Below are 14,796 nucleotides of genomic sequence, written 5' to 3'. Positions count from 1 at the left end.
ATATATAAATAATATATAAGTATATTAAAATATTGCTATAGTAAAGCATTTTTCTAATGTGCCTTTTCTTTTTAATGTTTTGAACAGATTTAGGGTGTCTTTTTTTGTGTGTGTACTGGGGATTGAGGGATTCTTGTGCTTGGGAGGCAGGCAACCGGAACCACTCAGCTAAATCCCCGGCCCTGTTACATGCTTTTGATCCACATGGTTAAGTAGAAAATAGTCACAGTTAACACCTTATATACAACATCTGAAAGTCTTTGGTAAACAAAGAAATATGAAAGTGAATATTCTGTCATAATTTTATTACCATATCAATAAATAACCTCCTACGGAGATTAATTAAATACACGTTAAAATATTAATTCATTTCATTCTGATTATTTTACTTCAAGTATTCTTTTGGTCTTTATTCTTCAGAGAGCAGAACAAATAGAATATATATGCCTCCATTTTTGTTTAATTTAAGAGAGGATGTATTAGATTTGCTGACACAATCAGAGGCTGGATAGTTTGGTCTTCAGTCTGGAGACCTGAGGAAACCAGTAGCTTCTCAGTCTGAGGAGTTGGAAGCCTCAGAACAAGAAGTACCTATGAGGCAACTCCAATTTGAAACTAAAGGTTTAGAAGCAACCAGGAGCATAACTGGATTGAGTCCACATTTGGGGCGGGTCATCTCCTCCTTAGTGTGCTGACCCCACCCTGATAACCTTAATAGATACACCCAGAAGGATGCTTTGTTAATTTTCTCGATCCAGTCAAGTTGACAGCAAAAATCAACCAACCAAGACATAATCACAAATTAAAAAAATATTTTATGCATAAAATGCATCAAAATTAGAAATGACTTAATGTTCAACAGAGAATTATATTGTGCTTAAACCACACAGCATAATATTAATTCATTAAAACGAGAAAGGTGTAACAACATATAACATCCAATGAAAAAAAAATTTTAATATATACACATATGCAGTTTTATCACAACTTTGCTAACAGATATTACAAGAATCAAATGATAGACATTACATTGAACTATTAGTAATTGTGACACTGGATAGTAATACCAATTTGTTACTGTTTTCCCCAGTATTTACTTCTCAAATTCTTTTTAGCATCTGTATAACTGTTACAATTTTTTAAAAAAAGCTTCACTGTAACAGGAGAATTAAACAGAATCCAGGGAATGTGGCAATTGCACAGCAGAGCTTAGAGCATTTGAAGATTTTGTTACAGTCTTCCTAAATTTTTTCTTCCTTAAATTTTCTTTAATAGCTTTGTAAGGAAACAAAATTCAATGATACAATCTACTAATAAATTCTGTAATTTTATTAGATTTGAAATAGATTTGTAGGCAAATCAGTTTGGAGACATGTAACAATTTCCTTACTGATACATAGCTTAATAAATTATGTTAGGAAAAGTTCCCCCAATGAGTTAAAATCACGCCTTCCTCTCCTCATCTATTAGAATTTCAAATATATTCAGGACATCATCTTATCCAAATAAATAAATCAAAGGAATGCTTAAATTATGTTTTATTTTTCACTGGAGGCTACTTTTTGTTTGAACTTTGCAGCTTTTGAATTGAAATTTACTGAGCATTTTCTTATTAAAAATTGAGGAGGTCATGTAATTTTGATATTTATCTGCAGAAAATTTTTCACCCACATTAGCCGTCAACTGTTATGGAACTTTTCATTTGGAAAATCAAAAGGAGCTGTGCAAATGTGTTGATTCATCACAAGTATTTCTGAGATCTCTTGTGTAATCAGCTACTCCTTTCTGATTACGTAGCTCAGCTGAAGTCCCAGTTAATATGGAAAACAGACAAGAAACAATTGCCACAAAATTACCTCCTACAAAGCAATTTTCACAGGAGGCAAATTGAATTTTGGGATCAAATGGCAAAACCCAAAGTCTGTGCTTTAGCAATAAAAAGAAAATAAAGCATCTCCGTAAAGATTGTAAAATTGTGTAAACATTTCTTTACCTAGAAATGAATCCTGAATGTGTTTTACATTGTATTAAATTGAAAGACATGTCATAATATCAGTAACAATGACAAAGTGTCCAGTACTTTTTGTGTCTACCTATTAGTAGATTTTTAAAAAATATTAAATGGATAATTCCATTTAACTGTAAATAAATACCACCAAAACACACCATACATATGGAAAGTTCGCAAATCATAGGTGAAGAGGTCGTAATTGTCTCACAATTAATGTACCTTGTAATAATCACCAATATAAATAAAAAGAACACTAGCAGCACCTTTAAAGGAACGTGATAGTGTCTCGCAGTACCTGTCCTCTCCGCAGAACACTGAGAATTCTATCAATAGATAAACTTTCATTTTATGTGTGATTAAGTGGCTGAACTTTTTATCCCACATTATGATTATGACATTAATCCAAATTTTTGTGTTAGGGTATAATTTGTTAGCTTTTATTGCTTTCAGCCCTTAGTGCAGAATTTTTTTTTTTAATATCCCACCTTAAATCTAAATCCACAGCCAGTACCGTGGGCAACAGTCTCAAATCCTTGACTCATTTTCTAGCTTACATCTTCCAAGCACCTTAGCTTTTCAAGTCCTCTTTGTTTTGAAAGCCCAAAATTTCAATTTTACCTTCTCTACCTGGTAAAATTGTCAAAAGTTCTTTTGGTTCTTTTTTTTTTTTTTTCTTTCTAGCTTCTCAACCTTATATTAAGTACTAATTCAACCCTCAGGGGTACAGTGGCATGCCAAATTCAAAATTCCCCTCAATAAATTTTTTTCTCTTGGGAATCTTGACACCTTAACCTCTGATTCCTTCAGCAGCTTTACAATATCTTCAAAAAGTAGTTTTTATTCAGTGTCATTTGTATATTTTTGATGAAAGTGTTGGTCTGCTGCTTATTTCTGTTAATGTTTATAAAACCTAAATGGGGGAAATTCTAGCATAAACATTTAAAAGACAGGAGGGTTCAGACATAGGAAGACAATCTAACCAAGGTAACAAAGTCAGTGAACAGAAAATCTGGCTCTTGAATTCAGGTTTGTATGATTTTAAAAGCATTTTTAAAATGTTATTAAGAGTTGTGATCAAAACATAAGGTGATATTTGAGTTTAAAATGTTTATTACAGTAAAAGACACATTGCCATTAATCATCCACAAAACAGTTCCTCCCCTTCCAACATACTTATCCATCATTCTTGGCACTTCCTGAAGCAGTTTTGGGAGTCCTGTTTCATAAATGTCTTTATGAGGCGTGATGAAAAATACAGTGAATGGTGCTAGGAAGTGCTATCCAACAGAAAGGGAGGCTCACCAAAGCATCATGGTGCGTCCTCATCCTCCTGATTCAGGAGATCTGTTAACTCACAACCTCTGGCTTCTCCTTAAAATCAAAATGACCATGATGTGTAAACATTTTGAATTGATTCAGGACACTAAGGAAAACATGGTAGCAGAACTAAAGAGACTCACAAGAGAGGACTTGCAGAACTGCTTTGGAAAGTGGCAAGAACACCGGGATAAGTGTGTTTGAACAGGGATGGAACATTTTGAAGGAGATTAATGACAACACGTCTTCATCTTGTAGGAGTTTTAAAAAATTGACAGCTGGGCATGGTAGTGCACACCTGTAATCCCAGCACTCCGGAGGCTAAGGCAGGAGGATCGCTGTGAATTTGAGACCAACCTGAGCTACATAGTGAGTTCCAGTTCAGTCTCAACTACACAGTGAGACCTTGTTGCAAAAAAACAAAAAAACAAACAAAAAGAAAAGAAATATTCCTACATCTTTTATCATATCATGTATTTTTATCATCATAATTTAGTGTCTCCAGTTCCCATAAATGTATAATACTTTTTATTAGTTCACTATGAATAATTTATAACTAAAAGGAAGAATAAATAATTTAAAAAAAAAACAACTTCCATCTTCAAAACAATTCACAAGAACAAGTGACATACTTCCATGCCCGCTGTGGATCCCCCCTACGTTAGTGATTTTCAAGTTGGCACTTTGGACCCTGGAGTTAATAATTCTTTGCTAAATCTGTCCTGTGCACTGGAAGGTGTTGAACACCATACCCTCTAGATGCCACAGCATCCCCCAGCTGCGACAACCAAAATACGGCCAGACAGTGACAAACACATCTTGGGAGATAAAAAGCACATTCCGTTGACAGCCTTTGACCTGGGGTGAAGGAGATTGTGTCTATGGTTTCACTCTTATATCAGCCTCAAGATGTTTTCCCTTTTCCTTGGTGTAAGCACTTAACAGTCTCCTCCAGCATCACTTAGGCAGCCGACATATTTTCGTACTAAATGTCTTGAGTGTGCTGGGGCAGGTGTCATTTCAATCATTCAATTCCTGTACTGAATAAAGTTGATGAAACTGTCATCTTTACATTTCCTGTTACATTATCTTGCAAACATTAATAAAAATACGCAACCTTTGGTCATTCTGTATTTAAATAATTAGACTGGTAAGTGGTTAAACTGAAAAGCTCTATATTTTGTTTGCAAATGTCCATTAAATCTGGGAAACAATAAAACTTAAATTTAATGTTACTGGCAAAGGAATCAACGCCTTCCCAAATGAGACAAAATGGATGAGAAATGGTGGCACATGTGGCACTAGTTTTCCCTTTTTCTGAATTAAAAAAAAATCTAAAAAATTGTAAATAAACTGCCAAGTTTAGCATAGTTTAGCCTTGTCTTTCATAATACCCACACTGTGCTTAGAGAAAACGAATTTAATTCCTATTGAACTTTTATCCAAATTCAGTAAAAATGCAACGCAAGTCTTTCTCTGGCTCTCTGCTATTCCCCTACCTGTCACATCATCACTCTTTTTCTTCCCTGCATTACAAGTTTTTCTTTCTATTTTCAAGAGGGTTGGAAACTGTCACTTATGCTCCAATTATGAAAAATGTGCTATGAATTTATTTAAACAGTAAGATGAGGTATGCATGAAAAATGTGCTGTGTGTTTAAGTTTTTAAAAATATTACATGAAAGACACGTTGCCATTAATCTCCCTCAAAATACTCACCTCTCTTCAAACACATTCATCACATTGTCCTTGCACTTTCCAAAGCAGCTCTGGAGTCCTCTTTTGTGAGAGTCTTCACCTGTGCAGCCATGGCTGTCTTGATGTTCTGAATCCATTTGAAATGTTTACCATTCGTGGTCATTCTGACTTTGTGGAAAAGCCAAAAGTCGCAAGGTCCCAGATCTAGTGATTAGGCTGGATGAAGACACACCGCATTTTCGTGAGCCATCTTTTTGTTGTTGTTGTTGAAAAGCATTCTGTGGTAGCATTCACTGGATTTTTGATTAAAACTCATAAGGCACTCATGAAAAAGGACTTCCAGAACTGCTTCAGAAAGTGGCAAGAAAGATGGCACTAGTGTGTCTGCAGTGAAATGGAGTATCATGAGGGTGATTCATGGGAATGCTTCTTTGACTACAATAACTTTTAAAATTTGAACATTCACCACACTTTTCCATCATCCCATTTCAGCCTGGATTTAAATTAATTGCCACATAATTTCATGTGGTTACTTGAGGATACAAACTGTTGGATATTCCACTTCGATTTCTAACTTTTAACACAGGGGTTAACATGATGTACAACTATTTCTAGTATCTATCAAATACTTTCTGGAAAACATATTTACTTGAATGCTTGTGCACCTGGGTGCGTGTGCACACACACACACACACACACACACAACACTGTAATGTGCCTCCAAGATCTCTCCTTCAGTGAAGGACATGCTATCCCAAGTATAACTCATTGCATTTTAGAGGTGTTTTGTGAGCTGTATTTTCAGTTATCACATAATAGCAATACCACATTAGTCTCACATTTTCCAATAGCTAGCCAGCAACAATTTTTAAGATAAATTAAAAAAGAAGAATAGAAAATTACCAGACAAATATGAACATGTTGGGGTGTGGAGACACTGAAAGGCCATGAGGCTGAAATATGCATGGATATACATATAAATGATTTTGTTTGAAAAATAAAAGAAAAAACTCATCACATATCAAAATATAATCTCCTACACGATGAGCAAAGTCACAACTAACTAATTCAAAGGATGTAGTACCAGATTTACTACTTATGCTATATAACTGCATTATACATATCACTAATGAAGATTTGCATTTTAATGTTTTGGGGAAAGCAGAGCTTCATCGATAAATGTGTACATTTTGGCTATACTCTGAATGTTTTCTGTTCCTTTTTTAACTTGTAATGTCCCTGCTTCTTTCAATACAACAATTGAACAAAACTTGCAAAATAACACAAGTGAAAGAAAATAATATGACAAACTTGTACTATATACAGCATACTATTAATAAATATAAAATCCTCAGGATGCTATTTGGGTTTGTTCACAGCCAGTAAACTGTATACATGCAAGGCATCTCATTATATTTGATTTTTCATGTCTTTGTCTATGTGGTTTTCCTGCCTGGATACAGTTATGCCTTATCGAAAGGTGTAATTTTCATTCGTTTCATGGTTAAATCAAATGATTTCATGATTTTGAAAAATCTCCTGTAATCATCATGTTGAGTTAGATTTCTTTCCTGTAGCCCTTAACTACTTCTCCTTCAGAAACCTACTGTGGTGCTCACTACTGAATTGCAATTGACGGTTTACTTACTCGCCTCTCCAAAGTGTGTTTACAGTTAGGTGAGGATTTACCCTAAGCCTATTATTATTAAGGCGTTACTGAATAAAGAAATGAAGAAGGGAAAGATGAGTGCAATGTTAAGTTCTCAGTGTAAGTGTCTAGTACTACACTGCTTCCGTGGTCCTCTGAAATTATACAAAGACAGTATGTCCTAAACTTTTTACTTTAAAAACTGCTGATTTATAAGACAAAAGGAAAAGCAGTATCGTGAGTGCTTTGGTTTTTTTGTTTTTGGTACTGGGGATCAAACTCGGGTCCTTGTGCTTGTGAGGCAGGCAGTGGAACCAATGAGCTAAATCCCCAGCCCTGTGAGGCCTTTGGAAAAACTCTCATCAATATTCCTCCACCTTCTCTTTTGCCCTCTTCATGTAATACACTTTTTCTTTATGTTTCACATTCATCTTCAAAGACAGAAAATACACGAAATCTATAAATATCTACAATGCTCCATAACAACTAAGATGCCAGCCATTCACAACCTGGAAGAATGTGAGATACTTAGACTCAATCCTAATGCGTTAGTTGCTGCGCTATTTGGTTTTCATCCAGCATAATTGACACTACAAGGAATGAAGTTCTGAGGAAATTAAAGAGTAAGTCACATAAAAGAAGGAAAGATTATGGTACTATCAGATTTTAAGAGGGAAAGGTTTCCCCCTTAGGGATCTGCCCAAACAGCTGCAACATCTATCCTCTTGACTCGCTTGTAAAGGAGCAAGAGAAACACAAGGGAAGATCAGAGCAGTGTGTGATGATTTGAAAGGGTGTTACTACACCAGCAGAATGTGCCCCTGGACAGTGTGTAGCTTCGGGAGGAGGAGCACACAGAGCTCCGAGGGTGGTGGACCAGCCTGGGAACTGTCAGAGATGATGTTAATAGTCACGAGGATCACATGTGAACCGGCGGTGAATGCTCCCTGGGAAATGACATTTTAAAGTTAAGAATTTCCTCATTATTACAATTGCTGTAGTTCTGAGGTAAACTTTGATCTTATTTCTGCCCTCTTTCTTACTTAACCTCCTTAAATACCAAGCAGAAATTAGGAAAACATGGTTTAAATTGTATTTCTCTAAACTCAATTACGAAATTATTTTAAGGGAAGTGGCAAATACGAAGATCAAGTCTTAGTGTAAATATTCTAATTTTCTATGGAGATTGTTATTCCAAGGAATATATCTGTTGCTTCTACATGTTCCTTTAAATAAAATTATAAACTTAACTGCTTTAAATATAGGAAATGTCTAGTAAATGTTAGGTTATTTCTGTCCCCCAGAAGTATTTCATATTTTATATATATTCTTAAAATTAATTTAGCTGCATGGACTTTTAAAAATGGTAGCATAAATATGTAAGTGTCAAGTAAATGTATCTAGATGAAAATAATAAAAATTAAGTAAGCTGTTTCTCATTAACTAAACCAAATGAAGAAAAATAAATCTGTCCTTAGAAACACTCAGAGCAGTTATTTTACAGGAATTAAAAGAGACTGGGGAGAATTTCCTTAAAGAGAATTAGCCTATTACATCTAGCCACACTAATTATTTCCAATGTTACATAGCAGATATATAGAATATGATCAGTGATCCTAATTGAATGTGATGAGTCCATCACATTCTGATAAGTATCTACGTGTGAATGTGCAGTCCTATGTTATTGAACCTCATCTCTGGACATATTTTGGATGAAAAGAAGACAAATTAGTGTGTGTTAAGATATATGCAAACTGAAAACAGTTTCTTAAAAAAATTTACATACTAGTAACTGAAATGAGTTCTCTAAAATGCAAACCTGATCATAAGATTTTGTTTAAAAACATCCGAGTGCTTCTCACTACATATAGTGGTCTATACTTTGGTATAGAACCCAGTTCCTGTCTAGTCTTCATCTATTCAATTTACCTTGGAGTTACTTATCTTTATTGAAAATAGACAAGTCTTAAATTCTTAAAATCCCTTTGGCTTATGGACATTCATGAGAACCTAATGAAACATGCGGGCCAGCTCCCTAGGAGGCACCTACTTATCCAGAACTCTTCTACCATATTTACGGTGAGATGTTACCACTTCCATGGGCAGAATTCATTTTCATGGCTATGTGCATATATTACACAAAATAACCAGAATCAGAACTGTTCATGTAACTTTGAGTGTTCAAAGTCAGGGAACTTGTTTTGCTTATCTTTAAATCCTAGGTTCCTAATGAAGAATTATTTGCTAACACAAAGAATGACCACAGCTGGATTTACTGAGTTACTTTAAAACAGTTAAGTTCCAAACAATAATTAATATTGCACATGAATAAATACAATTGGTGAACACCTATGGTGTATAAAACCCTGTCAATAAAAATTTATTTTCAATAGTAAACAAAAGAGCATGACTATATCACAATATATATTTTATCTATCTTTAGTGATTTTTCCAAATATAAAAGGTGAGTATATTTGTTAGCCATACCCTGTTTCTGTAGAGGAGTTTAGTTTCATGAGAATTTAAGTCCATCTAAACATTTTGAGGTTCAATTTTTTCTGAGTGATTGCAAGTAAGGCCTTGAGTTGATTATAAGTTCAGTGTATTCATGTATAATATGGAGATGATGATAATAATTTTCATAACAAAATACTAATAAAAATGTCGTTTTTCTTTTATATATCAGTGAAAGATTTTGATGACAAAAGACTACACAAAAATAAATTTAATTCATTTCACATGATAGCTATTATTATGATACAGTGGTTATGAAATGGTAGGCCAATTTTTCCAAAGAAAGCTTACTAAGCAGAAGAAAAGCAAAATGCTTTTTTCACCTGATTATGTTAAGAAAAAAAAAATAAAACCTACTACAGGAGAAAAGGAGATAGACTGTGTCAAATTTTAAAATGCTGAAGTTTTTAAAAGTGAATAAAAGAAAGATCCAAACCCTCAATGTCCTATATGTGGAGAGACGTAGCGAATATTTGAAAGGATTATTGTGTAGCTAACATTTTATGGGCTGTGTTAATTTAAAAATAGTTCAGCGCAGGATATTCTATGTATTTTTAAGATAAGAGTTTAAAATACAGAGAAGAGATGGAATAACTGTTGTTTCAGTATTGTGAGTGAACCTTACAGTTTATTTCATAGCACATCTTAAGTTATAGTCAAAAGGCTATTTTTTTTTTCAAAAAATAGTAAAAACAATTAAGGGAATGCTTTTATTATTTAAAATATTACCCATCCAATTGAAACTGCAGTAAATATGATAAGTAAAGAGCAAGCAACAGATCATATAATTCTGGAAATTAGCAACAGTAAGTTTCTATGTATTTATTATATGTTAACATAATCTGGACTAATTACTACTGCACATCAATTAATGTTTATGAAATGAGCAGGTCATAACAACCCTGTGTCCTATGTATTATTGTTCCCTTTTTGTAAATAAGAACATGAATATTCAGCTTATGTGAGTAACTTTCCTGCTAAAAAAGAACTGCAAAGTAGACACACTGAGATTTTAGCTTTGACTTGCCTGATACTGGAAAAAGTACTTCTTGTGATCCGTCTATTACATCTCAAAAATCTCACCTTACTGGATTATAAACAGTTGTTTCTTAACCCACTTTTTTCTACAGGACATCAGCTGATGCTTATTAATAGAGACTAGAGGCAGAGGAGCAGAGAAGAAAAGGCAATGAAGCATTTTTCCAGAATACCCAGGCATCTAGAAGCTCAAAAGGGGCCGGGCCTGGTGGTGCATGCCTGTAATCCCAGCACTCGGGAGGCTGAGGCAGGAGGATCGCTGTGAGTTCGAGACCAGCCTGGGCTGTATAGTGAGTTCCAGGCCAGACTCAACTATACAGTGAGACCTTGTCTCAAAAAACCAACCAAACAAAGAACTCAACAATAGAAGCTCAAAAGGGCTCAAGGTGTCAAAACCCAGGTACTACCTGCAGCAGCCACTGGGAAAGGATTGCTTCTGGTTAACAAGAGGGTTGAGAGTCCACATCCATACCCTGGAGGTATGAACATGAGGGAAATGTTTCAGGGGCCTGTGGGGTATGTGTTATATTTATCATCTTGCCTGAGGAATTCACCAATTATGTGAAAATGTCAAGTGGTTTCCTTACCCGATTTTATCACTACCATTCAAAAAGTAAAAAACGTCTACTGACAATATACAAAAACCATACAAGATGAAAATATAGAAGGGTACTTTTTTCCTCAAGAGACAGAGGCAAATTAAAATGTTTTAAGAAAGGGCAATTAAAAAAACCATGAGAACAAAAAGAAAAGAAATAATGTATTCCCATAGGAATGCTATAGAAATTTTGAGATTGAAGATACTTTTGATAATTTAAGCCATGAAAATATAAATAGTCACATGCTCACACTCTTTGTACTACAAATATACATGTAAAATATAGCCATAGGAACATATTTACAAGTGCCATAAATCCATACCCAGAGTTGTCTGCGTGTGGTGGGATAATTTAAAATTTGTCCCCTTTTTACCAAAACTGCATTTTAAATATCTTCTACAGAGAAAACGTAACACTTGGAAAATAGGAGTGTGCCTCTCTCCCAAAAAAGATTCTACAACTTTGTGCATATGGGAAATCCTGAGGTTCCAGGAAAAGTGTTACAAATATGAAATGTATTATGTAAAGATGTACACAGATCCCTTTTATAGAGCACCATACTGGTATCTAGCCTAAGAAAGGAGCATCCTTTTTTTGGTAGAATTTTGACTCATGTTTTGCTCTGAAATTATTTACCAACAACTATAACCTCTCTGTTCTTTACCACATACTTTAATTAGAACATGTGAGTAGCAGGCATTGTTTATTTTTTCACCATTGCCTCATTTAATATTTGAAGGATCCTTCCACTGTAATCCTTCTGGAATGGAAGTTCCTGCATATAACTCATCCTATTGCTCCTAGGATATAGGCATCTCATCCAAGTTGGCCAATCAGAAACATTCACTCTAGCAGGTAGCTGCAGAAGCATACTGAGCTTCCAAGGCAGCAATTGCGAGGTAAAGCCATAGAGACCAGTATGCACACGGCAGTGTGAAAGCATTGTGGTATACCTCACTCTACTTCTTTTGTGCCATAATCTTGACTATGGTTATGGCTAATAAACTGGCTGCTCCTGCTTTGCATTTGGCAGTACTTGACTCTAAAACTTCCCTCTACATTTTGTAATGTGCTTACCCTAATTTTATTCTTAAATCAAACAAAGTTGTTTTCCTACTGCTTGCAGTTAAAAACTCATTGATAGTGTAAGGAAATTATTTGAGAGAGGAAAATGCATCCTGGAATGTATCCTTTCTCGTTTTGAAGTTTAGGGTAGAAATTTAAAGTTCTTGGAGCACAGGTGGTATTTTATATCCTTTTCCAGGCCAACATTGTGATTTTGGAAAAGAAAGGAGGAAACTGAACGTAAACGTCCCAAACACACAGATGGTGTTGACAAACTGAATTTGGTTTACTGGACCATAGATAGCTATTGGTATTACTGAAAAAAATCTTTGGCAAAGGGATGATACACACCTCACTGGTGTCAGTAGTGATATTTTGTACAGCATTGCTGAAAAAAGCTTTACAGTTTTAGTGATGAGGAAACCACTAATTTAATGACATCATTTATTATGGGAGACGATAAATAAATAGATGAATGAAAATTTATACAATATGCACTTAGTGCTTTCTTTGTTTCAGTAACTATGATAGCGAAAAGAAAAAAAACAGCGATCCCTGCTTTCTAGAAATGTCTCATTTAAACTATATTACTTAATCTTTATCTAGCTATTACAGTATTTTTCATTTACTAGTACCCTATTTATGTGAATTTCTTAGTGATGCAAGATTTTAATTTCTTTTTTCTTTTCTTTGGTACTGGGGATCGAACTCGGATCCTTGTCCTTGCAAAGCAGGCAGCAGAGTCACTGAGCTAAATCTCCGGCCCCTTATTTTCTATTTCTTTATGTTCCTAGTACAGAATACAAACTTTGACATAATTGGCTTTCAAGATCTGTACAAAGGGTCTTAAGCTCTGAAGCCCCTGCCAACCACAGTAGCTGTCTATTCTCTTTTCCATCTTTTTCTCTGAACAAACCATCTTTTGTTATGGAAAAAAAGAACTTATACATGGAATGAACAAATGAATGAGTGACTGAATGGATAGAGGAAATGACATTACCAGTAAATGAGGCTGAAGAATCACTCAGTGAATGAGTTTTCTTTGCATCCCAGGTATCTACTTTTCTGTGAAATAAGGAAACACACAAGGTAAGCCTTCTAAATTCACAGATACTGTGTAGGGGAGATGAATAACTAAAACATACAGAGACAAACAGAGATTTCGATATTTATCATCGTGTGTAACTTAAAGTGTCTCAAAGAGTTTACAGTGTTTCGTTGTAGTTATTAAAAAGCCTTAGACTCTCTAGGAAGGCTGAGATAGAAGGTAAAAAGCAAAAAAGCAGAATGAAATAAATAAGCCAATCAAACTTGGGGATCAAAATCAGTGTGATGGACCGATGCAAAAGAACCCTTTAGAATATCAGGAGGAGCAATCGCCTTCTCCACTGGTCAAGAGGTCAAGAAAACCGTTTTCAGCCGGCTTGAAGTTTTGAAGATCACCGGAAAAGTAGAGCCCATTCAAGAAAGCATGATCTGGGCTGGGGATTTAGCTCAGCGGTTTGTTGGCCTGCTGCGCAAGCGCAAGTACCCGAGTTCAACCCCCCACCCGCCCCGCCCCCATACCGGGGCGGTGGGGGAAGAAAGCATGATCTTCACCATGAAGGGTTTGAAAACCATAATAGACATTTTAATGACCTGAGGAAATGTAGCTTTTAAGCACTTAGGATGAGCAGAGTGTGATTAGTTCAGTATCTGCTTTGATCAAATTAGCTATTGATTAGAGTTCCAAAGTGTCTGATCTCTCTTCCGAACTAGGCTTGAGGCAGTGATCAGGAGCCCGAGGCTCCAAATCCACAGCTCAAAAGGAAAAGAGAAAAGAAAAAGGAGTAAACGATAAAATAGATGAATAGACAGCCTGAAATACGAGCCCTTGGCTTTGAGATATTCAGTACCACATTCATTTTGGGTGAGTGTGTGTGTGTGTATCTCACAGATGCTTTTATTCATAGCGTGAAATAAACTGACCCATAAGTGTGCGGCAATGTTTCATGCTCCTTTGCAACATAACCTGCTTAAATTTATAGCAGACCATTTGAGACCCTGTATGAAAAAACAAAACCAAAGCCAAAATGATAGGCAGATCGCCATTTCACACCACCTGCACTCAAGTCAAGAGCCAGCTAATGACCAGGAATAGACGCAAGGCCCAAACCTTTTGAGGTTTTACTTCTTTTATCAACACTCCCAATTTTACAAATGACAAAGCTCACCAATCCAATCCCTATCCAAATTCCCTAGCAATATTGGGTGTATAATAAAGCTTTCGCGGGGTTACAATCCTGTGTTTAGTTTAGTTTAGTTTAGTTTAGCTTTTTAGTACCGGGGTTTGGACACTAGACCTTACGCTTGCGAGGCAGGCGGCGGAACCACTGAACTAAATCCCGGCACCTATGTTTTGTTTAGTTTTGATTTTTTTTTTCTTTCTTTCCCTGCTGGGGTCAAATCCAGGGCCTCACACGTACCAGGCAGGTGTTCCACCACAGAGCACTGAGCGACACCCAGAGTCAAATCCAAACTTGATGATCTGCAGCATCCGGGTTAGGAGCAAAGACTGCACTCCAGGGGTGGGGCGTCACCCACTGCGCAAGCGCAGCAGCAGCACCAAGGTGCCTTCTGGGAAGGCAGGAAGGCTGAGGGAGACAGGAGGAGACTGGGGCCAAGTTCCACATTTAAAGGGTAAGTGTGAGGCTTCCACAGAGCTAGGATTAGAAGGTTCAAGTGCTCCTTGGATGCATAATTTTAAAACATTTCTACTTCCTGTAACCTTTTTCAAATAAAATACCATTAATTTTCAGAAATTATTTAAATAGAAACACTACACAGGACATGGAAATGGGCGGGGGGCGTATTATTCCTGGCGTTGAAACTCTTTTGAATAGGAACTGTGTAACATCGGGGAAGTCA

At 35.9% G+C, this 14,796-nt stretch overlaps 1 long non-coding RNA gene across 1 annotated transcript in view; it reads right to left on the bottom strand.

The window, feature by feature from the left end:
• Positions 1-14,436, bottom strand: part of LOC104859532 — a 26,270-nt gene extending 11,834 nt beyond the window's left edge. The window contains exons 1-2 of the long non-coding RNA XR_779419.1: positions 14,355-14,436; positions 12,890-12,954 (exon numbers count right to left, since the gene is read on the bottom strand). This is a non-coding gene — a long non-coding RNA (uncharacterized LOC104859532). The remainder of the gene's footprint in view (positions 1-12,889; positions 12,955-14,354) is intronic.
• Between the last annotated feature and the right edge of the window lie 360 nt (positions 14,437-14,796).

Source organism: Fukomys damarensis, unplaced genomic scaffold (assembly GCF_012274545.1).
Source record: "Fukomys damarensis isolate Sample0158 unplaced genomic scaffold, DMR_v1.0_HiC HiC_scaffold_13, whole genome shotgun sequence".
Lineage (NCBI taxonomy): Eukaryota > Metazoa > Chordata > Mammalia > Rodentia > Bathyergidae > Fukomys > Fukomys damarensis.
This window is presented reverse-complemented; position numbering and strand designations above follow the sequence as displayed.